Source organism: Hylobates moloch, unplaced genomic scaffold, assembly GCF_009828535.3.
Source record: "Hylobates moloch isolate HMO894 unplaced genomic scaffold, HMol_V3 SCAFFOLD_21, whole genome shotgun sequence".
NCBI classification, from domain to species: Eukaryota; Metazoa; Chordata; class Mammalia; order Primates; family Hylobatidae; genus Hylobates; species Hylobates moloch.
In genome coordinates, this window is record NW_026652296.1 from 17,762,089 (window position 1) to 17,787,037 (window position 24,949).

Consider the following 24,949-nt stretch of genomic DNA (forward strand, 5'->3'; position numbering starts at 1 on the left):
ATGATAAGTATCACCACCTCTAGGAGGCCTTCTTTGACTAGCTACCATTCAGTCACTGTCATATAACCAAGTTAGGTTGTCTGTGCGCTCTGGCTACTTTCTGATATTTTGCTTACTCGCTTATTGTTAAATTGTCATCCATTGTGTGCCTCAGCCTACTAGTATGTGAGCTTCCAAAAAGCAAAGGCCTTGTCTGTCTGTTCAAGGCTGTAATCCCAATGCCCAGAATAGTGGTTACCTCACAGTAGGTGCTCAGTTAATATTTGTTCTAGAAATGAATGAATCATTGTAGGTAAGCAAGACTGCTCTAGCCCATATGGTTCTTTTGTGTGAATCAGAAAAAGTTACCTTGGGTCTAAATCACCTTGAGTGTTGGCGATCCTGTGCAATGGAGCCTGGTATCCCTGGGTTAGGGGAGTTGGGGAATAGTTAGGGAATCTTTCTAGGAAGGAGGAATACCAAGCACAAAGTAGTTGACGCAAGAATATACTTGATGTGTTTGAAGCAAACAACAACAACAACAACAAAGACCGGTATGTTTGGTGCAGTTTATGAAGGGGAACACAGAATGAAAAAAAAAAAATGGAAGAAGTGGGCGGGGACAGACCACATGAGGCCCAGAAGGCGGTGGTAAAGGAGTTGCGTTTTATTCCAAATAAAGTAGGAAGCTGTTGGAGGATTTTAAACAGGGGAGAGACATCTGATTTCTGATTTATTTATTCTTACAGTTTTATTTCTTTGCCTTTGTGGGTAAGTCTGTTTTAACATTTTTCTCAGGTATATGATTTGGGGAAACTTTTAGTTTGAAGACTAGTTTTCCCAAGGGGTGGGGACTTGCTTCTCTGAAGACTGAAAAACTCTTCAAACAGCACTTTCAGATACAGCAATTAGTTTCCACATGCACTTTGACTCTTCTTTGAAACGCTTTCTGACATGCATTGCTGATAATTTTGAAGGTTAGAGTCTTTGGCTCTCTCCTAAAGGTGACAGAAGTGCAGACTAAAACTAATTAGGAGAAATTTGTAGTAGTTGATTGTGGCCATTTGTTAGGGTTTTGAAATGCAAATAAAAATTGTGCACAGCACTTCTCTTGCAATGGGAACACCTATTCAGCCTGGTGTTTGGTGTTAGAATTCATCCGCCTGTGAACATGAAAGTGTGACCTCCACGTGGAAACACATTATGAACACAGCTTGAATCTGTAACTTGCTGTTGTCTCAGTTTCTTCTCTGGAGACCAGAGGAAAAATGCATCCAGTTCCTCCGAAGTATTTTACCATATTACCATGTATCTAAGATGCAATAAAGAAAAAGAAGCACCATTAGTTAAGTTGCACCTTTCTGAGCACAACAATGTAAACATTATAAGCACACATCAATAGTAAGAAGATCCCCAATTTCAGAGAAGTTAAAATGTGAAGCAAAGCATCTATTTATCCATCCTAATCATCTGTCTGTCTGTCTGGGAGCAGAGGCTAAGATTGGACTTGCTATATTCCAAATGCTTTAAATACAATCTCATTTAATCCTCATGATGACTCGTGAGGGGGGTGCTAGCATTACCCCCATGTTCAATATAAGGGAACTGAGGCACAGAGAGGTTATGCAACTTGTCAAGGTCGCATAACTATTAAGTGGCTGACCCAGGATTTCAGCACAATCTATCTAGCTCCAGGGTCTGTATAACCAATGTAGTGTGAGAAAATGTGATAATTTGATACTGGCTGACCATCAGCCAATTAATAGTCGTCTTTGTTTGCTTCTTAGTGTAAAAGCGCAAGTCTGGATCCGAATCTTTGACTGGTAGTTACCTAAGACTGATGTTATTGTTGTGTTTGACTCTTGATTTGAAACACAGGTCTATATCCCGAGATTTATATTAATAAAGCATTGTAATTATGATCCTGATACCCTGGGGATTGCCTTGTACCTCGACTAAGAAGGCACATGCTTACTTCTTGCTCAAGAACAAACAGGGACTGAACTGCTGCGCTGGGAGGATGGGGCTGAGACCAGCTAGCAGGGGCATTTGTTAAAGGTAGCAAAGCCCACTGATTAACCAGGCCAGCTCTGGAGCAAGGCTGCCCAGATGTAAACCTTCATCTGCTGCTTTTGAGCTCTATAACCTCAGGAAAGTTTCCTAGCTTTTCTGAGCCTGTTTCCTCATCCATATAATGGGTTTAACAGGTTCTCAATCTCTTATCTGCAGTCCTTGGGGCCAAACGTGCTCGGATTTAGATTTATTTAACTTTTAAAGGAAAGCAATATAGTAAATGTACCATATTTATTAATAACATCCCTCAGCAGAGGCTGTGATAGCACCCTTAAATCAAGCATGTTGATATTTTTGTAGCAGAAAGTATGAATAGTAAGAAGGAGACAGAAAAAACTATTAGTCAGTGTATATCACTTTAACTCAAATCTTAGCACCAAATAAGTCTGTACCAAACTTACGAAAATATCTTTTGGTTTTCAAAGCTTTTGAGGATTCAGAATTCTTAAATCAGGGTTTGTGGATCTGCATCTGCCCCATAGGTTGATTTTATGGCTTACATGGAGGTAACCTCTTTACCTAGCACATTCCATAGTGCATAGTAAAGTGCTCAGTAATGTTATCTGTTATTATTTGTACATGTATGTTCAAATCATCATTGTTGAGCAGAGGCAAGTACAGCTAGCCAAGAGACCAGTGGTACTGGGTGCACTTTGGCTACCTTGTGGGCATAACTGCTGGATTCTGAGGCTCTGATTTGGAGCCCAGAGTACCTGGCTGCTCTTAGAACCCAGGTCCCCCTCTTCTGACTCGCACCAGCATTTTCATTGGCTTTTGGTTGTTCTGGTAATGAAAGAAGGAAAGGAATAAGGAGAATGCCTTTCCATCCTACCCCTACGTGGATTCATCCTTTCTGCTGAATCTTTTCTTTTTTATGGCTATAAAATGAGGGGAAAATTGAGAACAACAATCACCAAAAGAGCATTTTCCTTTAGGCAAGTGTACGTGTGACACCCCATTAACGACAAGTGACATCTTCTTCTATCTAGCGGAAATCAACACAATATTCACGTTAACCAGTCATCGCTGGTGCCTGAAGCGGATGATGACTTGTCAGTTTCCATCATATCAGTCATTTTCAGGCAAACTGTGTGTGTGTGTATTCCACATGGACACAGTCGAATGTTCACAACACCGCTCATTTCTCTCTAAGTGCCTGATGGGTCCTCTACAACTAGAGCGGAGACGCGGGAGGGTCCCACTGGGGCAGATCAGAAGGCTGGAGATCAGAAGGCTTGTGATGACAGAATGTGGATGCAAGAGGCAGGCAGACCTAGGCCCTGGTGCCCTGGCCTGCCATTCGCTGGCTGTGAGACTTCAGCTGATGTCCACAAGCCTCAGCTTCCTTGTGCATTGAGCTAATAGTAACTCATTACCTCACCAGGTCATTGTGAGGAGTAAAGGAATGATGCATATGAAAGTGATTGATCAGCCCGGAAGCTCCAGGAAATGCCAGTCTTGTTATGATGCATTTGCCTTCAGTGGACTTTTGATTTGCCGCATAGAGCCCGTTTTCATAACTTGCAGCCGTTCCTCTTGTGTCCTGGCACCCTTCTGCATTTAAGTCTCTCAGTGAGGTGTCCACTTATTAGTTCATTTGGAACTTTGCCAGTTTGTGTGTTCAACCACACATTTGTGTCTTTACCTACCCACCTATCCATCTCTCTCTCCACTGGATCCCTGTTGTGTGCCTGGTATTAGGCTAGGCTCTGAGATACAAAGATAAATCAGATAAGGATGAACCTTGCCCTAAAGGAGATCATAGGCTAATGGAGAAATGGACAGGTCAACAGATGAGTGGAGTCAGGTGGCCGTTGTTGCTGTAACTCAGGAGTGGGCTATCGACAATGGATGCCAGAGGAGAGAACTCCGCTCTGTTAAGGGTGGCAGTAGAGGTGGAGGGAAGAGCTAAAGAAAGTCCTCAAAAAGGATATGACAGTTGAACATAGACTTGAAAGGGTGAAGGGCTTACCCAGCAAAAGGAACAGCCTGTGACAGCCTTCCACAATCGGGGCTGAATGTGGAGGTCACTTCTGGCCAGGGGAGAGGGTATTTGGGGGAATTTGTCTCTGCAGATATAAGGTGTGGGAGGCTAGCTAGGGCCAGGTGGTAGGAATTCACAAGCACAGACTGCACATCCTCGATTTTATCCTGATGTCCCTCATTGGGTTGCCAGCATTGAGTGAAGTGTAGGGCAAGAACGTATCAGCCTTTGGTTTGAGTTTTGGAATTTCCTGACATCTGGTAGGGGGGTGGGCTTGGAGAGGGCAAGGCTGAAGGCAGGGAGGCCAGTGTGGAGGCTGCTGCAATGGTTTGAATAACAGCCTAGGAGGGAAGGAGGCAGCATGTGGGGGTGGGGGAATACAAATGCCACAAAGGTATTGGGGGCTGGTGAATGAGATTGGTTACCGTATTCGGTTCCTAGGGCTGTAGTAACAAATTACCATCCATTTAGTGGCTTAAAACAACACAAATTTGTTCTCTCACAGTTCTGGAGTCCACAGTCTGAAATCAAGGTGTCAGCAGGGCTGTACTTCCTTGGAGGCTCTAGGGGACAATTAGTTTCTTGTCTCTTCCAACTTCTGGTGGCTGTCAGCGTTCTTTGTGGCCACATCATTGCACTCTGCCTTGGTCTCCACCTGGTCTGGCCTTCTTTTCCATGTATCTGTGTCATTTCCTCTTCTGTTTTTTATAAGGACACTTGTTACTGGATTTAGGGCCCACCTTGGTAAACCAGGATGATCTCATCTCAATACCTTAAATTAATTAAATTAAATACCTTAAATTAATTACATCTGCTAAGACCCATTTTCCAAATAAGGTCAGATTCACACATTCAAGAGATTAGGAGATGGACATATCTTCTGGGGGCCACCACTCAACCCACTGCAGCCACCAAAGGGATGGAGCAGCTCCTGTTCTCAGGGTGTCTTTAAGTAACTACGAGAGGAAGGGCTGGGTTCTTGCACAAATGTCACAGCAAACTTGAGTAAACTCATTGTCTGCTAAAGAGTCATATCACCTCCCTGCAGTGCCTTTCCAAAGTCTGATGAGTAGATAATACCAGACCAAATGCCTCTGTTAAAGAAGTTGTTGTAAAAGCACAACAAATGGAAGTTAAAGTGGAGGAACTCTTTAGAAATAAAGTAGAAATTCAAGTGACTATTATTTGCGGAGAATCTAATTTTCTCTGACAGTTCCACAGGTACATTGAAACAATCTCTTAAGGAAAATGTATTTTCTGAAGAAATTTCTCCTTGAATTTTACAAACTTTTCTCTGCCTGATGATCACGTACAATGGAATGAACTACAGCCTTGCTCTATTTTTGTTTTTCCTCCTTGTTTGTGCCCAGCTGCCGTTAATAATGTTGGCAGAACTCTGTTGCGGGGGAGAAAGCACCATTTTGATGTGGTTCACATGTGATTGCTCTGGACACCCAAGTGAAGATGCTCTAAAACCCACCGTCTTGTTCACTGGGTGTATGTTCTCAGAGTTTCTACTGTAAGTTGGGCAGTACCTTCTGTTGCAGATGCAGTGACCAAACAGACACAGTCCTGCTTCTGACTTTCGGTCTCTGGGGGAAATGGATGGGCATGCCGCTGTGACAGCTCGTGTGACATAGTGTATTGAAAGCTATAATAAGAGCAGGAGGGACTGAGGGAACACAGAGGAAAGAGGGATTTCTACAAAAATAGACATAGAAATAACTGATACGTTTATGAAATATTACCAGCCTCGTTAAACATCAGGCATGCTAATTAAGGAAAGCTGCTAGGCAAGATAAAATAAAAATGGTATAATACCCAGTGTTGGCAAGCATGTTAGAAAATAGTTTCATATACTGGTGGTGGGATTTTAAATTGTACAAGCTTTCTGGAAGCCAATTTGATGAAAGGTTCAAACGACCCGAAAAGGCAAATCAATTCAGATGTCACTTCCTTTCTCTGGTATTCCCAAGCTTCTCAGTTCCCCCAACTCCTCTTGGCTGTTCCATCATGGTTCTTACCGTGTGGAACTAGAATGACCTGTCTGGGTAGTTTTCTACCCCACTGGACTGAGACCATAGCTTCTGTCTTCTCCAGTGTTTAGTGACACACTTTTCTGCACCTTCTAGCTTTGTAATAGCTTTAAGATAAAATGCTCATTGAATGTTACTGTTGTAGAATTTTCCTAGCTATTCTTTGAATGTTTATTTTTATGCATCAAATTTAGGATTGCTTTTTCAGGATCCCTTCTCCACTGACCCCAAAGAAAATTAAGTGGGGGTATTGTTTGTGATTTCTTAAATGTATAGACGAACTGAAAGAAAATCAGTCAGTGCCATATTAAGTTGTTCCATCCGTGAGCTTTGTGTGCCTCTGTTTGTTGAAGTTTTATGGCTCTCAGTTAAGTTAAGTAATATTTTTCCAAGTACTGAATCTTTCTGGTTAAGGTTATTGGGGGCTTTTTTAAATGGTGATAGGCTGGAGTCAGCCTGGTACCTGCTCATAAGAGCTATTAAATTTTCAGAATTTCCATGAGGTGTTTGTTAAACACAGGCATTCTTAAACTTAAGTTATAGAAACCTACAACTATGTACACTATATGTAAAAACAAAGGTAATTTTCAAAACTCATGACTCCCTAATTATTTTACTACAGTTTATTATCTATACTCTTGAGGTTATTCATGTCTGTCCTATATCTGTAAGTTGGAAACACTGTATAATAGTATCTTATTGCATATCTGCCTTCAGTGGTAACATGTTGGTCTTTTGAAATAGGTCATTGTGGCATTATTTAAGCCACAGAGAGCAGCAAATACTATAAATCCGGGCTTTCTTTCCCAGAGGACCTGCTGTGAACATTTGCAATCACACCTCTGTTTATGTATGAGTATTTATAGCATTTTGTGTGTGTCTGTATTTATAGAATAGGATGTCTTCTTCCCTGGCGTTATCTTTCCAAATTGGTTGGTGGGGTTATATGAAAAATTAGTGAGTTTACTTATTTACTTTTATGTTGGATATCTTACTGAATTTGATTATAAATTATGATAATTTTTCTGTTGATAACCTTGGATTTAGTAGGTAGAGAATCTCTTTAAAATAATAATTAAACTATTTTACTAAGAATTTAAATCAAGAATGGATATTCTAATCAAATACAGTTTGGCATCTATTGATATATGATTTTTAACTTAAAATATGTTCCTCTTTGAATTAAACCTATTAGTTGATTTATGAATGCTGAAATATCCTTGTTTTGTTCAAACTTTGGCCTCATGGTCAGATAATACAACATAAAAACATTTAAAAATTATCTGGTGATGGTTTTTTGTGGCCTTGTTATTTTAATCGTCACTGAAAAAATACTCAAAGCACAGGAAAAATAATTAATTCCATGTTGGGAGAGAGGTTTGATATATGTCTTTAAATCAATGTTACTAATTATATTAGTCATGACTTCCTTATTTAAATTTTTCCTTTTTGATCTGTCAGGACTTAAAGAGAGGTGTATTAAATTCTCAAACTATTATTGTATTTTTATTGATTTCTGGGGTTCTAACAGTTTCCTTTCTATATCTCAATGCATTGCTACCTGCTACAGAAAAGGTCATGATAGTTGATATATTTCTTTGTGAATTATACCTTTTATCAATGTAGAATAGCTTTTTTGGTATTATTTAATGACTTGTCTTTGGATTTTACTTTGGTATGGATATTGGTACATCTGTATTTTTTTTCTATTGACATTTTCCTATTAAATCCACCCATGCTTTCAAACTTAACCTTTTGGCAGTCTAATGGCTTAGGATCACATCTTATGGAAAATATTTCGATATACTTGATTTTGACTCAGTCTGTGAGACGATTTCTTTTTTTTTTTTTTTTTTTTTTTGAGACGGAGTCTCGCTCTGTCGCCCAGGCTGGAGTGCAGTGGCGCAATCTCGGCTCACTGCAAGCTCCGCCTCCCGGGTTCACGCCATTCTCCTGCCTCAGCCTCTCCGAGTAGCTGGGACTACAGGCGCCCGCCACCACGCCCGGCTAATTTTTTGTATTTTTAGTAGAGACGGGGTTTCACCGTGGTCTCGATCTCCCGACCTCGTGATCCGCCCGCCTCGGCCTCCCAAAGTGCTGGGATTACAAGCGTGAGCCACCGCGCCCGGCCGAGACGATTTCTTTTGCTAGAGAAGTTGAGGCAATTTATACTAATGTGATAACTATATTGTGTCTGACTTTTATCTCACTTAATTCTTTCTATTTCTTATGCTTGTTTTTAAATATGACTTCCTCCCTAACTCCCTATAGGCAGTAGGTTGCAGGGGCTGGCAACCTACTGCCTGTTTTTGACAGCACACAGGTTAGGAATGGTGGATTTACATTTTTAAAGGGTTGCAAAACCAAACAAAGAACAGGCAGCAGCAATAACTGGATGTAGCCCGAAAGCCTGAACTATTTGCTGTTTGGCCCTTAGAGAGCTTGCTGATTCTGTGGTGGGTGATTAGGTTTTCATATTATAGTCTGCTTTTGGTTTTACTCTTGGATACATTTAGCTGCCTTAAGTATGTATCTAAATTTAATTTTTCCTAAAACTTATTTTTAATTGTCTTCAAAATACAAAGTATTTTATTGTCTTTCCCCTGTGCAGGGTAGGGTGGGTAGCATAGTTTGACCTACCCTCATATAAGCCTTACTCATTTTCTTAGTTGTTGATGGTATGTGTGGGATTTTTATCCATGTTTCTAATTTAATAATTATTATTTAAACATATCTGTATCTTTTACAAAGAACTATTTATAGCATTTATATTCTTTCTATAACTGTATTTACATCAATTTTTAAGAAAATTTCATATTTAATTTGCTTGGGCACTCACTACCAACCTTTAAAAATGTAACTACTCATTTTTTATTTTTTAAAAATGACCCCATTTGGTTAGGTTTTTTTTTTTTTTTTTTTTTTTTTGACAGAATCTAGAATCTGGCTCTGTCACCCAGGCTGGAGTGCAGTGGTGCGATCTCGGCTTACTGCCTCCTGGGTTCAAGCGATTCTCCTGCCTCAGTCTCCCGAGTATGTGGAATTACAGGTGCTCGCTACCACGTCTGGCTAATTTTTGTACTGTATTTATTTATTTATTTATTTATTTATTTATTTATTTATTTTTGAGATGGAGTCTTGCTCTGTCGCCCAGGCTGGAGTGCAGTGGTACAATCTAAGCTCACTGTAAGCTCCACCTCCCGGGTTCACGCCATTCTCCTGCCTCAGCCTCCTGAGTAGCTGGGACTACAGGCACCCGCCACCATGCCCGGCTAATTTTTTTTTGTATTTTTTAGTAGAGACGGGGTTTCGCCATATTAGCCAGGATGGTCTCCATCTTCTGACCTCGTGATCCGCCCGCCTCGGCCTCCCAAAATGCTGGGATTACAGGCGTGAGCCACCAAGCCCAGCCTGTACTATTTTTAGTAGAGACTGGGTTTCACCATGTTGGCCAGGCTGATCTCGAACTTCTGACTTCAAGTGATCCGCCCACCTGGCCTCCCAAAGTGTTGAGATTACAGGTGTGAGCCACCGCACCTGGCCTGGTTAGGCATTTCTTTTAGTATTTGGCAGAGGGAGGAGGTAAACGGTGGTGGTAGTGTTTCTGTACATCCTTTCCGAGTCCTTTTACATTTGTAAATACTTTTCTGCTTCTTCCATAAATGAACAGAGTGCTTTACATCCTGCAGATATTTAATCATTAGCATTTTCAGCCCAGTATTCTAGAGAAATCTGAGATCAGTAATTTACTTATATAAATGTCTTGTTTTTTCTTTCTTTATGCTTGGAAAAACGTTATTCAGGATGTTTAGGACATTCGGTATAGCTTATTTTTAAATCTGTTCTAAATTTTTTTTTGTAATTTAGGTATTCTCATCATCCATATAACATATCTCTTTTGTCCTTCATATTTCTAATTTACTTCTGGTCATTTTATTATTGGGAGCTTTCTATCTGCACCGGTACCTGAAACAACAGGCTTACCCAGTATGCTAAAGTTTCAATGCTCTTTGAACTCTCTATGGAAATTCTGCATTTATTATGTTGTTCAACATTAATGCCTCAACTAATGATAGGAAGATATCAACCCTGTAAACTAGGTAGAAGATGTAGAAGCTGAGAGTTAATTCTGCATTTTCTACTCTTCTTTTGGATACATTACCTGTATTAGTTTCCTACTGCTGCTGTAACAAGTTAACACAAATTTAGTGGCTTAAACCAACACAGATCTGTTCTCTTACAGCTCTGGAGGTCAGAAGTCTAAACTCAGCAGGGTGACAGCAGGACTGCATTCCTTCTGGAGGCTTTAGGGGAGAATCTGTTTCCTTGCCTTTTTCAGCTTCTAGAGGCCACCTGCATTCCTGGGCTCATGGCCTTGAGTCATTCCAGTCTCTGCTTCCATCAGTACGCCTCCTTCTCTGACCCTCTCACCCCGCTCCTTCACTTATAAGGACGTTTGTGATTACACTGGGCCTCACTGGATAATCCAGCCTCCTCTTGTCACTCAAGATCCTTAGCTTCATTACATCTGCAGAGTCCCTTTTGCTGTGTGAGGTAGCATATACACAGGTTCTGGGGATTAGAATGTGGATACTTATTTTTAGGGGCCCATCACTCGACTGACCACAGTACCCCTCCCTGGTGAGTGTGGTGGCCCCCTCCCACATGCTCTTCCTTTAGAAGGCAGTTGAGTTGGTTTCTTTTCCTCTCCCCTGCCCCAAAGGAGTGCACACCCCACTTCTTTGCTCGTTTCTGTGAAGCGTCTGTGATGTGGAATAACATTGTGTTAACCTTTGCCTCTGTTCCAGGACACTCATTCTACTTCCTTCCAGTGAAATGTAGCTATAATCTTTCTTTTTAAGGACTTACTTCCTATTTTCCTTATTGAACCAGCACGCAGTTGTGCATAATAACTAAAATATCCAACATCTCTGAGTAAGGGTATCACAATATGGAGGTCTGCTTGGAATGAGGGATAAAATAAGGTTTTATGTTTTTGGAGCACCAACAGCACCATAGCAATCTTTATCACCATCTTCTTTTCTTCTTCATTTCTGGAAAGTTATACACAGTGCTGCTTCTGTATTCCACAGTTCTGCTCCTTACAGCATTAAAATTTTCTTATCAACAATTGGATTTCAAACAGGCTTTTCTTTATTTTAATTACCTACCTTCATTTTTTTTCTAGCTTTTAAAACCAGATCTCTTTTTATCTGTTTATCTCTTTTTTTAAAAAAAAATTGTTTTTCATGGAAACCAGGTTTTCTTGAATTTATGAACACAAAACAGAGTCTGAAATTTAATGGTGTTTCATGCAATAAATCATCTTAGAAAAATATATATTGTCTGTATACTTCATTCTTATTTAATTTACAAAATATCTTCCTAGGCCCCATATTGGTTATAGTTTTTCATTCTTAGTGATTTACAAATGGGAACAGCTATACTTGTCTGGGTATATTCTCCCAACAAAGGGAAATGAATTATTTAGGGTGCTTCTTACTCTCTGCTCTGGTGCTGTTTACGACATCCTTGTATCACTCTGGCAGCTGCTGCTTGTATTACCTGCTGGTTGTTTAGCAACTCAGTTGCTTAAGGGCTGTGTGTGTATACATGTGTGTACCTGTGTGCATGTACGCAGTGTGATCCCAATACTGGGGGGAGAGGAAACAGTGACAGATGCAGGCTGGCGACTACACATACCCAGAGAGGAGGTACTTCTATTAATGTGACTGCATGAGATATTTTGCCATTGCTAAGGTCTCATGTTTGTATCCCTTGAAAATTCATGTTGAAACTTAATCCCCCGTGCAACAGTATTAAGAGATGGGGCCTTTAGGAGGTTCTTAGGTCATGAGGGCTCCATCTTCATGAATGGGATTAGTCCTTTTATAAAAGGGCAAGAGGGAACTTGTTAGGTCCTCCAGTTCCCCTTCCACCATGTGAGGACACAGCAAGAAGGTGCCATCTTGGAAGCAGAGAACAGGCTCTCACCAGACACCAAACCTGCCAGCACCTTGATCTTGGACTTTTCAGCCTTCAGAACTGTGAAAAATAAACTTCTACAATTGATAAATTACCCAGTCTAAGGTATTTTGTTGTATCAGCAGAAATGGACTAATAAATCAGTGAAAATATTTATTAAAATTGACATATGATCTAGTTGGTGACTGTATATGAGGGAGTTCCTAGTAGCTAGTAAGTAGGTTGGGTGGTCAGAGTCCAGACTTGCTCATTGTCATCTAAGAACCCAGACATTCCGTTAAGTAGATGATGAGAGGGACAAGGTGTCTGAAAGGGGGGCCCGCCCTTGGAGGTGAGAGTGATGTTCTAGGAATCTGAGCATGGGATGAGATGAGCTCGCGAGGTCCCTGGTAAGGAGTGAGTCCCTCCGGAAGATGAGGCACTGTCCATTGTCGGCTGGGCTATTTCTATGTCTCCTGTCCTTGTTCTCTCTTGGACTCCCCCTAAGGACTTAGGAAATCTTTCTGCAAGTTGCAGCCAGTGTCAGCTGTTCACAGAGCCAAGGAAGGGCTTGTGCATGGGTTCTGGCCTTAAAGAAGGGAGCAGAGCTCCCTTGGGGTAGGCGCTAATGGAAGCTAGAAACAAAGAGGATTCAAGCAGAAGGTGAAAGTCAGCCTGAAACCCTGGGATTTTGTTTTATTTTTTTCCAGTTGTCCCACCTGTACTGGATTTTGAGGGGATTTGGCTTTATTGTATGGTGGAGGCCAGTCATAGCATATCTCTGAACCTCTGTTTTCTCATCTATAAAATGGAGATAATAGCAATACCTACTCTCAAGGGCTTTTCTGTGAATTAAATGAGATGGTGCATCCAAAGTACTGGTCTCAGTCCCTGGCACAGGAAGCTATGCTCAGTCACATCTGGTTTTCTTTTCTTCTTCTTGACTTTGAGATATTCCGCTTAGTTTAGGGTGAGAAATTAGTTATGTCTTTTGGTGATCACTGTTTCTCTAACTTTTTATTTTTATTTAATTTTGCAAGTACTTACATAGCACTTTCTATGAACCAGGTACTATTCTAAGCACTTGACGTACATGAGCTCATGTAATTGTCATAAGAACCCTATGAGGTAGGTACTATTTTACAGATAAGAAAGCTCACGTAGAAAACTTAATGAACCTGCCCAAAGACACCCCACTAAGTTCAAACCCAAGTAGTCCAGTTTCGGGTTACTTTTAACCATTAGGCTAACCTAATTAGGTTAGAGTATTGAGTACAATTAAGTTACATTCTATAAAAGAATAGTTGAGAAATGAGTTGGGAAAAGATACTGGGTGAACTGAAACATTTAATTTAAGACAGAAAGTGGGAATACTAAGCGAATTCAGAGGGTGGAGGTTGCATCATATTATTGTCATTAATCAATGCATATTGATTTTCCAGGCAAATACTGAGCTATATTAAGGCTTCAGAGGCAGAGTTGCCACCTTGAAAAAGTGGGTCTCTCTCAGGAGGAGGTTCATAAGTTAACAGCCGAGGGGTGATGGGTTGGGTGACAATACATCTTGGTGTGCTGTGGTTTGTGCCTGTTGTTCCCCAGTATAGTTACTAACAGCAGTCCTTTTCTCTCTTAAAAGTGTCCTAGTGTAAATGATAAATTATGTGTTCCCCTAGTAAAGGGGTAGAGGGAGGTGCAGGGAACAATGTGGAGGGGAGAAAAATGTTCTAGTCCAATGTTGTGTAGGGTTGGTGAGGCTACTTGGCTCCCTGGCCATCATTTATCTATCTGCAAATGATTTGGTTGGACTGGACACTTTTTATGTTTGTCTACAGGTTTCCTTTCTTCCTTCCTTTTATTCCCTTCTCCCCTCCCCCTCCCCCCTCCTTTCCTCCCTTGCTCCTTTCCTCCCTTCTTCCCTTCCCCACCCTTCCCTCTCCTCCCTTGCTTCCTTCTTCCTCTCCCCGCCCTTCCCTTCCATTCCCTTCCCCTCCCTTCCCTTCGCCTCCCTTCCTCCCTTCCTCCCCACCCCTCCTCCCTTCCCCCCTTCTTCCCTCCCTCGCTCCCTCCCCTCCCCTTCTCTTCTCTTCCCTCCTCTCCCGTTCCCTTCCCTCCTCTCTCCCTTCCTCCGTCTCTCCGTCTCCCTGTCTCCCTTTCTCCATCTCCCTGTCTCCCTCTCTCCCTGTCCCCCACCTTCTCTCCCCTACCCCACGTCTCCCTCTCTCTGTCTCTCATTCCTAACCTGCCTAGCCTCTCAAGGTACACATTAGGGGATGCAACTCACCCCTGCAAGCAAGCATGCTTTGTCATTTGCATGTGAGGCACAGAGCCTGTCTGCCACTCTCTCTGCTGAACTTTTTTTGGGTCCCTTGCTTGACTGACTGCAATAAATGAGGTGTCATTTAAGAGTGCATGATGTGGAGATCACAAGTATTGGGCCCAAAGTACCCAATATTAATTGATAAAAAAGTAATTAATGGAAATCTAATTAAAGCAGACATTCTGCACAGGGCACTCCTGGAATCCTGGGACCATCTCAATTACCAACTTTCCTCCGAGCTAATAATGTGTAATTGGGAGGTTTTAGGCTCTAATGGAAGAGATGAATAAAAAATTAATTAATGAGAAAGAAAATTAAATCTGAGTTTGTTAAAAAATTTCCAGAGATGGGTAGAGTGCAGTGCAACAGTAGGTATTAGAAGGTTTATTAATGAAAATCTTTACAAGTGACAGCATCTCGCTTGCAGAACTGACACCCCTCTTCCATGCCTTGCCTCACCCTGTGTCATTTGTCTCTATTAGATAGCATCTGATGTCAGCCTGGGCTCTGAGAACCAAGGGACAGTCTTAATATGGAAGAATCGGAAGTTTTCCCTGATTCCTGAGGAGAGAAAGTATGCTCTGGTGTCTCTCTCCAGCAGTTTCTCTGATATAGAAATCAGTAAACAAAGGCTGAGTCTCCCAGTCTTTCAAAAAGAAATACAGTGTTAAATCAATGTATGAGATTAAAAATACATTTACTTTACCTACAGCTATATGAAAAATTAACACCTTTCCATATGCAGGAAACCTGTTTTTATAAATGTTTATGAGCAGGTGACGTTTACGAGGGCCCCTAATTAGATTGGCTTGCCGTGTACTGCTGCCTACTGCCACTCGACCTTTGGGATGATTCATTGTTCTGTTTTATTGATCTGTAGTTAATCACTTCTAGGTTTCGATTTTTCCCTATCAAATGAGCTGGGGAGTTCAGGCATGCTCAGGGCAGCTTTTGATGCTGTCCTAGATGTTTCTAAAATTTCGTGACCACAAAAGTCACTTGGAGAGCTTGTTAAAAATATGCAGACTCCACAGTTGAATCTCCCAGTGAAGCCGCTCCTTTAGTTCTGGGTGTGGCCCAGAAATCTGCATTTCCAATGAGTGGTTTAGATCCAGGTGACCTGGGCGCGGGGGTGGTTGGTGAGTTGAATGCTTTTTGCCACTGAATGAAGGAATACTCATTTTTGGATTCAAAGACATGGTATCTTGGACTCAGTTTATGTGCCTCCTAGATTCACTTGACCCGCCTGTTCCCCAAGCCTTGACTTCTTGGCCAGTGCATAGTTCTGACAGTTGCTGCTGTCACCTGTACTCTTAACAACACTGACTGTCTCATTTCCCCTAGGGGAGAAGGTGAGACTTTGTCACAGTCTCCTCTGCCCTTTCTGCCCAGGTGGGAGCTGCAGAGTCTTTGGTCCCCAAGTGTGTTAGGCCATTCTTGCATTGCTGAAAGAAATACCTGAGGCTGGGTAATTTATTTAAAAAAAAAAAGATTTAATTGGCTCATGGTTCTGCAGGCTGTCCGGAAAGCATGGTGCTGGCATCTGCTTGGCTTCTGGGGAGGCCTCAGGAAGCTTACAATCAAGGCAGAAGGCAAAGGGGGAGCAGGTGTCTCACATGGCTAGAGTAGGAGCAAGAGAGAGAGTTATTGGGGGCGGTGCCACAAACTTTCAAACAACCGGATCTTGTGAGAACTCAATCACTATTGTTAGGAGAGCACCAAAAGGAGGTGCTGAACCATTCATGAGGATCCCACCCCCATTATCCAATTACTTCCCACTAGGTCCCACCTCCAGCACTGGGGATTGCAGTTCAGTATGAGATTTAGAGGGGATAGCATTCCAAACTGTCTCACCAATTTTGGGCAGACAATGCTTGGAAAAACCCCATACCACGGGGTAGGATCTGGCTTTTCCAACGACTGCATGGAGGAGCTTGAGTATCACAACCTGTACATGCAATAGAGTTAACCACCTATGTGGGGGAGAAAGCTTTAACCAGAGGGCCAGGACAAGGCAGCAGACAATTCCTCTCCCTTCCTCTCCTGGAAGGGAATGCGCTAAGACCAAGGGCTTCCACACTGCCATGTGCCCAAGCAAGCGGTGATGTTTCCTGGCAAAGCTGTGGCCGGCCCAGGGATGCACTGCCTTGTATAGGTTCATCCCCCTTCCTTCCTTCCTTCTTCCTTTCTTTATCCTTTTCCCTCACTTTTTCTGCCTTGGCTTTGCCCCTGCAGTGAAGTCTTCGTGAGAATGTATTGCCTCAGCCTTTGTTCCTGGGCTGCACTGTGGCTTGTGGGCTGGGGATCAAAGTCAGGTAGTCTTCCTGAGCCTCAGTCTTTGCGTCTGGAAAATGAGGACAGTAATCTCAGTACTTTACTCATGAAGAAATTGTAAAGCTTAAGGAACAATAATGTAAGTATAAGTAAATGGATAATGTTATAATAAATAAGTGTTAATAATCATACTAATTACGGTTATGCCCCTCAGTTATGACAATTGAGGCTTATTCTTGGGAGGCCTCAGGCATGCACTTAGTAGGGTGAACCAAACCTACATTGTCCTTGAACTGTGCTTTCCAGAATGTGTTCCACAGCCTGTTAAAAGATGCTGCTTGTGACAACAAACATAAAAAGCAAGTGTGGGAAATTCTGGGGTTGTAGGCTTTTAATGCAGGACGTTGTGGGGTCTGTGAATTGCCATGTTTCTCAGCTGTGCAACTTTACTAACTGGCCAGTAACCTAGAGTAACCAAGTTATTTAATGTTATCTGTGCCTCGCAGGGCTGTGGGAAGGATTAACGGTGTTAATACAGATAAGCTTGTAGAATAGTGTCTGGTACACGGTAAAAGCTCAATAAATGTTGATGATGATCATTAATACGATTTATATTGATATGGCAACGTGTGTTGTGCATCACTAAGAGGGGGATAGAATGTGCGGCGTTTCTTAAACTCATGTTGTCCATAGGGAATGAGCTTCTGTGTAAATCCTCCTCCCTCTCCTCCCTGGCCCTTCCCTCTTTCTCCTTTCTTTTCCCCTTCTACCCTTCCTTAACCTTCTCCTCTCCCTTCTTCCTCTTCCTCTCCTCCTTGCCCTTTTCTTCTTTCTCTCCCTTCCCTCCTCCTTTCCCTTCTCTCCTCTCCTCTTCCATCGTCTTCTCCTAATATTGTGATTCTAAGGATGTCTCCTTGGACAAAGGTGACCTAGAAAGAAGTGAGTGACCAGCATCATTTAAATCCTGGATATGTTGCTCAGCTCAGGTCAAATTACAGATATGGTAGCCTTTCTAGAGTTTATGCCATTTTTCTTCTGCAACAGGAAATCTCTTTGCTTCCTTTCTTCCTCCCCTCCCCAGACACCCTTCCTTTTTAGGAAGGTGACTGCAAATGGTAAAAAAAAAAAAAAAAGCAAACACACACGTTGACTGAGCATCTTCTGTGTAGCACTTACTGCTGAAGATGTGGATAACACGCTGCTCTTGCCTTTCTGGAACTTGCAGGCTGGCAGAGCTGTCTGATAGGCAAACTGTTGCACATATCATCAGGTCATGGCTTAACTATAGGAGACAGAAAGTGATAAGAGGTGCTGGGATGCTGTCCTCCCAGACCGGGGAAGGGAGATTTGGCCCAGGAGCACTCACCCAAGTCTTCCATCAATTCCTTCCTCCAGTCCTGCTCACCAAACAAGAGCCTTATCATGATTTTGCTTCCCCAAAGTTCCCTCTAGAGAAGAAGGCACTGGCCAGATAACAGGAAAATCTGATCTGCTTGCAAGGTCTGTTTCTCCTGGGAAATCAACAGCCTGGAATACAAGTTACACATCAACCTCTTATGAGTTGGATCTACTGAGTTAGTCTCGCTGAGACCAATCAACTCTGGCAGGATTGAACTAACGGTGTGCAGAGTTGAGGGCCCACCCTCAGCTCAAGTGATCATATCAGGGTCTAGCCATCCCATGTGAGGTCTTAGAGTCCCTCCTCCCCCTGTGACATCTCCCAGGCTCGTCCATTATCTCCCAGGCTGTGATATAGCCATCCAGGGCAGTGATTCTCAATCTCAGGTGATTTTTCCCTTCAGGGGATATATGGCCATTCTGGGGATATTTTTGCTTGTCACAACTGAAAGGGGTACTAATGGTATCCAGTGGAAAGAGGAAAGGGATGCTGCTAAGCACCCTACAAAGCACTGGACAGCCCCTAAACAGAGAAGAATCTGTTCCAAAATGCCAATAATACCAAGATTGAGAAACCCTGGTCTAGCCAGTCTCAGTCATCTGAGGTCTTCCCTGGAGAGACTAAGAAATTGGCAAGGTGGAATTCTGCTGCCTTTACATAAATGGAAGGGCTCAGCTTCTCCACGGGCTGGGCAGCTTTAGATGGATGACTCTTCTGAGTGCTGGGGCCAGAGGCTCTTCTAGGAGTGTGGTAGACTCTATTCTACAGGGTTAACTACAGGTGGAAGTGAGAAGATACTTCCCCCGCCAGGAACAGAGGTCATCTGAGCTCTTCTTCAAGTGAACAACAAGTTATGGCTTAACTACAGACTCACCTATACTTTTATCTTGTGTGATTCACCTAGGGATGGCAGTGGGTACCATGGCAGGGGCACTTGGAGACAGTTAGCTCTGCTTTCGAATCCCAGCTCTACCTCTTACTGAGCTGTGTGACCTCTGGTACATTTCTTAACATCTCTGAGCCTCAGTCTTCTGCACACTGTGGATGGCCATGCCTGCCTCCACTGTGTACCTGCTAGCTGAGACCTTGGCAGTGGTGGAAGGCACAGCTCTGTCTACCCTCCCCGCCTTTGTGCAGCCTTGCCCCTCTGCTGACTCTCAGGATACCTACTCAAGGGAGCTGTCATTTAGTTTAGATTTGGTTTCCTTTCCTCCACCCTCAGAACTTCCTTTGGGTTGGCTTGGTCCAGTTTTCTTTGCAGATTCTGCAGCGGCACAGAGTGTTGTTAAAAAGAGAAAGGCTGGTGGGGAAGGAACCCATTGAAGGCATGAGCTGAAGGGCATGAAAGTGGAGGTAATGGCTTTGCTGGGTTCAGATTTGTGCCTACAAAAGGACTATTTTGGGGTTCAGATTTGTGTCTACAAAAGGACTATTTTTCCAACCTAAGATTTTTTTTTGAGTATATACAAAAGAATCCACCCTCTCATTTATTAGATACCTGCTGTTAGTGCTATGTACCCATTTTAATGGTGAGAAAAAGAGAGCCTCAGAGAGGTTCTGTGTCTGCCCATAAAGCAAGATGCTGGTAGATCTATTTCCAGATCCCCTGCTTTGTAACCCATTCTCAGGATTGTCATGTGGACCAAATGGAATAGTGCATTTATGTACTCAGTGAGGTAACTGGAGCATATTAGTGCTTGGCAGTGATTAAGTTGATCTAGAGCAAACACTTATATACTGCTTACTGTATTCCAGGTGATGTTCCAGCTGCATTACATATTTGCACACCTTAGTTATCATAAGCCTAGAAGAAGATACTTATTCCCATTTGACAGATAAGGAAACTGAAGCACGTAGAAGTTGTGCAGATTGCCCAGGGTGATGGAGCTAGTAAGTGGCAGAATTGAGGTTTAAAGCAGGCAATCTAGCTGTTCCAGTGTCCCTGCGTTTTGTTCCTATGCTATTTTGCTTAGATTTCTGCCTAGCTATTCTTATTTTTGTTCTCACTGTCCTTCATGGCTATGCAGAGGCAAGATGATTCTGATGGAGGAGGACACAATCCTAGTTTATGCAGCCCTTTGCTTCTGGCTCCATGAAAGTTCAATTTTGGTGGTTGTGCCAACTGCGATGGATGGGCCTAGGCTTCTGAAGTGGTTTTAATGGCTAGCCATGGTGGCATGACGTGTAGACTCATGTGGTGTGGAGCAGGCTTGTGGCACACAGCTAGTTGCATCCTTGGGAGAGGGGAGGAAGTAGGCTGGACCCTGCATGGCCACATGACCCTGCCCTCCTATGCCTTTGAGTCTCTCTCAACCTTCTGACTGCTGTTTAACCCTAATAACATTTAGTATTCCTCACAGCTCATAGCCTGGGGTCAAGAAGCAGGGATTTGGGTGTCTTTCCCTAAAATGGAGGCTTTTGGTGTTAAAAACATTTTCTTGGCCAGGCCCTATGTCTGACTCTTTCACATACTTCATCTCATTTATTCCTCATAGCAACTCTGGGAGATAGGTACAATTATCCACAATCTACAGCTGAGGAAATTGAGGCTTACACAGCGTGTAAGTGGCTGAACTGAGATTTAGACTCAGGGCTGTGCAACTGAGTCAGCTATCAAGGCCTGCTGATAACTCTTGAATCTATTTCTGCCTCCCTATATCCACTGCCGTTATCCTAGACCAAGCTACCATCAACTCTCACCTGGATCACGGTAATAGATGATGCACTCCTCTCCCTGCACCCACTTTTATTGCCTTAAATCTATTTACTACTTTAAAGATATTGAAATCTTAGGTCCTCAAGGATTGGGACATTATCTCAGATATCCAGTGCTGAATCCTCAGTGCTTTTCACATCTTGCTTGGTACATGGTAGGTGCTCAAAAATGTAATTGAATAAATGGATGGATGATTAGATTTACATCTTAGAAAAGTTATGCTGATGGGTGATTTCTCTATCCATCCATCCACCCTCTTACCCACCCACCCATCTGTTTATTCATCTATCCCTCTCCCGTCTGTCCATCCATCCATCTGCCCATTCATCTGCCCATCCATCCACTCATCCCCCGTCTACTCATCCATCATCCATTCACGCATTTATAATTCATCTCCATCAGTCCATCCACCCCTCCATGAATCCAACCATCCGTCCATATACCCACCCATCCATCTACCCATGTATTCATCCATCTCCTGTCTACCCATCCATCTATCATATATCCACACGTCCATGATTTATACCCATCCATGCATCCCTCCATCCATCCTTCATTCTCTCATCCATCTATCATTTTATTTCTATTCATCCAACTAGCCATTTATTAGAACAGGAAAAGGGCAAAATACATTTAGTGCTGTTAGGTCAGAAATAAAAGTGCTCTTTGATGAAGAAAACATCACACTATTTCTTATTTTAGTAGTGAATCTTGATTGAAGCAGACAATTTTCATGAGTTAACATGTGCCTCAAAATTTGGACCTTCATCTAAAATACTAAAATATAACCTGTGCCTTTTCTAATTTTCTCTGTAGATGATCAGAGATAGCATGAGCAATTCAAATACAAGCTAAACTCTGTTTCCTTGCCTGCTAGAAAGCCACTTGCACTTTGGGGTGCAAAACAGAGATTGCAGACATTAATATTTAAGAGCAGGGAGAATGTCTAAAGCTAAGGTACAGGCATGTAAAACACGTACCCGATTACAGAGTAGATTTTTATAATCTCTAGGTGGAAGGCTGTGGTGCCTCCTCTGTAGTGTCTCAGTCCACCATCTTGGTTACCACCCCAGAACACCAGGGATCCCAGTTCTGCCTCTCAGGTTGGGGTTTGGAGCTATTGGCACTACGAGGGGATGCCAGGGATTCCATGCTGTTTCCACAGACTTCTGCCCATGGTCATAGTTAACAAAGGCAGCTAGGTGAGAAGGGACAAGATTACCAGTGCAGGAGCCTCATAAATATGAGATGAGATGGCTGGATGGAAATGAAAGTTGAGATGCTCAAAAATACAGCGTGAAAGAGTCCTGGCCCCATATAAGAACAGGATTGATCTCTGTACGCTGACAGAATGTACGATTTCCCTTCGCTTTACTACAGTGCTTCTGTTTCTATAGAAACCACCAATTTTATAGACAGATCGGCTCTGTGAGAAGGCGTGGGGAGTTCAGTATGAAGCCAAGTGCCGTCAGGGCACCAGCACTCCCAACCCTGAGGAGGGGGCTTTCTTCTTTGCTAGCTAACTAGCTCTCTTGGGGATGGTTAATGACTACTAGGTTTGGATTCTGCCACTGTTATTATAATAACACTTGCAGTACCACTTTGCTGCCACAGAATCCCAAAGACACGGTTAGTTCTAGGACTCACAGAACATTTTCATGGAGGGCAATGGCACTCAGGCCTTCTTCCTTCCTTTCATTCGTTCATTGGATGCATACTGGATGTCTTAGCACCAGCCACTGTGCCGAGCCCTGGAGTAGTACAAGGTATGGTAAGGGAGAAAGATGGGCAAATCAGTAACTTTGTCTCAGTTCTACAATAGAGGTTTTTCTGGCCAGGGTGACCTTAGAGAGTAGTGTTTGGTTTTGGGTAGATTTCAGGAATGGTTTGGCAAACATAAAAGCTGAGTGGTTCAGTTGTCTTTGCTGCATAACAAGGTACTTCAAAACCTAACAATGTAAACCAACGACTGTTTAATGTGTTCATGATTCTGTGGGTCATGAATTGGAGCAGGCACATTGGAAAAGTTTGTCTCCACTCCATAATGTTTGATGCTTCCGCTGGGGTGGATCAAAGGCAAAAAATGGCTAGCCAGCTCAAATGAATCCATATAACTGGAATCTTGCTTCTTCTTCAAGTGGCATTTGCTAGAACTGGAATATCCAAGAATGGCTGCTCTACTCACATGGCTAGCACCAGGGCTGAGAAAACTGGAATAGCTGGAGGGTAGTTGACATTGCACTCTGTCTCTACATGGCTTCTTCCTGTGGCTAGCTTGGGCTTCCTTCCATCATGGCCACCTCAGAATAGACCAACTTCTTCAGTGGCAGTGGATATTGTGAAGTTTATTATGACCTAGGCTCAGAAGTTCCAGAACATCACTACTACTGCATTCTATTGGGGAAGAAAATAACTAAGGCCAGAGCAGATGCAAAGGGAGAGAAGGAATAGGCCCTAGCTCAGCTCTTAGCTGAGAATGACATGCATGTCCAGGGAGGCAAAGAATTGATGGCAGACATCTTGGAGATAAGTTTCCCCACAGAAGCATCCCAAGTTTCTGTTTTTAGCAATGGGATGAAATCATAGTGGAGAGGAAGTCAACATTTGTAATAGGGTTGTAGTTGGCAAGATATCTAACAGTGGGATGAGGACAACATGGGGGGTTGGTTGTGTACGTGGTGAGGAGCTCTTCTAATCAAGCCAGATTTGGGTTCAGGGAATGTGTTCCCAGCAGCCTGTCCGTTTGGCAGAGGTCATAAAAATGTCCATGGACAATTGGATACGTGGGTCTGATGCTCAGAGTTGAATCAGGCCTGGTGATACAGATGTGGCAGTCATTGCTGTAGCTGGGGCTGTTGGTTATCCATGATAGACTCCAACCCAAAACGGCATAAGCAAAAAGTAAATTTATTGGGTCATTTCCTTGGAAACTCCTGGGGTGGGGTCCTTCAAGCATCTCTGAATTTAAGGGCTTACATGAGGTCATCAGTTCCAGATCTTTTGCTCTCTGTCTCTTATCTCTTCACTTTGCATTTTTTTTGTGAGCTGGCTGAACTCCTGGACGTACTCTTTCCTTAGGGAAGCAAGATGGCCAAATCTCCATTTCTCTAAGCTCACTGGAAAAGAGAGAAGTTTCATCATCAACCATTCAACTCCTGGGCCACACTTGCATTGGCTTGTATTGGGCCACGTGACCATCCCTGAGCTGTTCACTCAGGCCAGGGGCAGGTGAGGCTCTGAGAAGCCAACCCTGAGATTTGTGCCAATACCTGGGGCAGGCTGGAGTGGGAAGGGGTAGTTCTCCAGAGGATGAACCAGGTGTTCCTAGATACAAATCATGATAAGATGTAGGGCAGCTCAAACAGTACTGCCCTCCCTAGGTGGTAACTGAGGCCATGAGATAGTCTGGGAAAAGAGTGTTGTTGAGTGAGAAGAGAAGGGGTCCTGGTGCAGGGCCGTGAAGAGCATCTCATGGATCGCCCAAGGAAGCAGACACCATAAAGAGGCTGAGATGGACAGAGTCCTCGGGGAGGTATGAGGAAAACCATTGGCATGTCACTTTCTAGAAACCAAGGGAAGGATACAAAGAGGGAGAGAGTGGTCAGCATTGGAAATACCTTGGAGAAGTCAAGTGGGATTCACTCATGCATTCATTCAACAAATATATGTATTGAGCACCTACTATGTGCCAGGCACTGTTCTAGTACTAGGGATACAAAAGTGGACAAGACAGACATAATTCACTGTTCTCATGGATTTTACATCCTAGATGAGGATGAAGGGGTGGTCATTAGATTCAGTGACAAGGTAGAGACACTCATTGGTGACCTTGGCAAGACAATTTCAGGGAGTCCTGGGGTGGGGTGGCCTCATGCACTGGATTGGAGAGTGAGTGAAAGGTATGAGGGTGGACAAAGTGAATGAGCACAATTCTTGCAAGAAGTTTGGTGTGCAGGGGAGGAAAGAAAAGGAGCAAGGGCTGGAGTGAAAGAGACATGGAGGGGATTTTTTAAGTTTATTTACTGTAATATGAAAGTGAGGCTTTCTCTTATTGTGTGTATGTTGTTCTTCTGTGCCCTCAAACATTGCGATATTGTTTGGTCTGATCCCCCAGAAAAGACCTCTCCCGTTGTCTATTTGCCTGAAGGAGACTGGCCTCTGGAGGGAGAGGGGAAGCATTAGAATTTCCCTGCTCTATGGAGAACAG

The 24,949-nt window shown here is 43.0% G+C and overlaps 1 protein-coding gene and 1 long non-coding RNA gene across 8 annotated transcripts in view; one reads left to right on the forward strand and one right to left on the reverse strand.

Moving 5' to 3' along the window:
- PTPRT (protein tyrosine phosphatase receptor type T) overlaps nt 1-24,949 on the forward strand; it is a 1,124,172-nt gene that overhangs the window by 217,178 nt on the left and 882,045 nt on the right. The window lies entirely within an intron of this gene.
- LOC116460770 (uncharacterized) lies at nt 629-3,378 on the reverse strand. Its single transcript, XR_004245893.1, has 2 exons — nt 2,454-3,378; nt 629-1,291 (listed from the first exon to the last, which is right to left on the reverse strand). It is a non-coding gene; the product is annotated as an uncharacterized LOC116460770 (long non-coding RNA).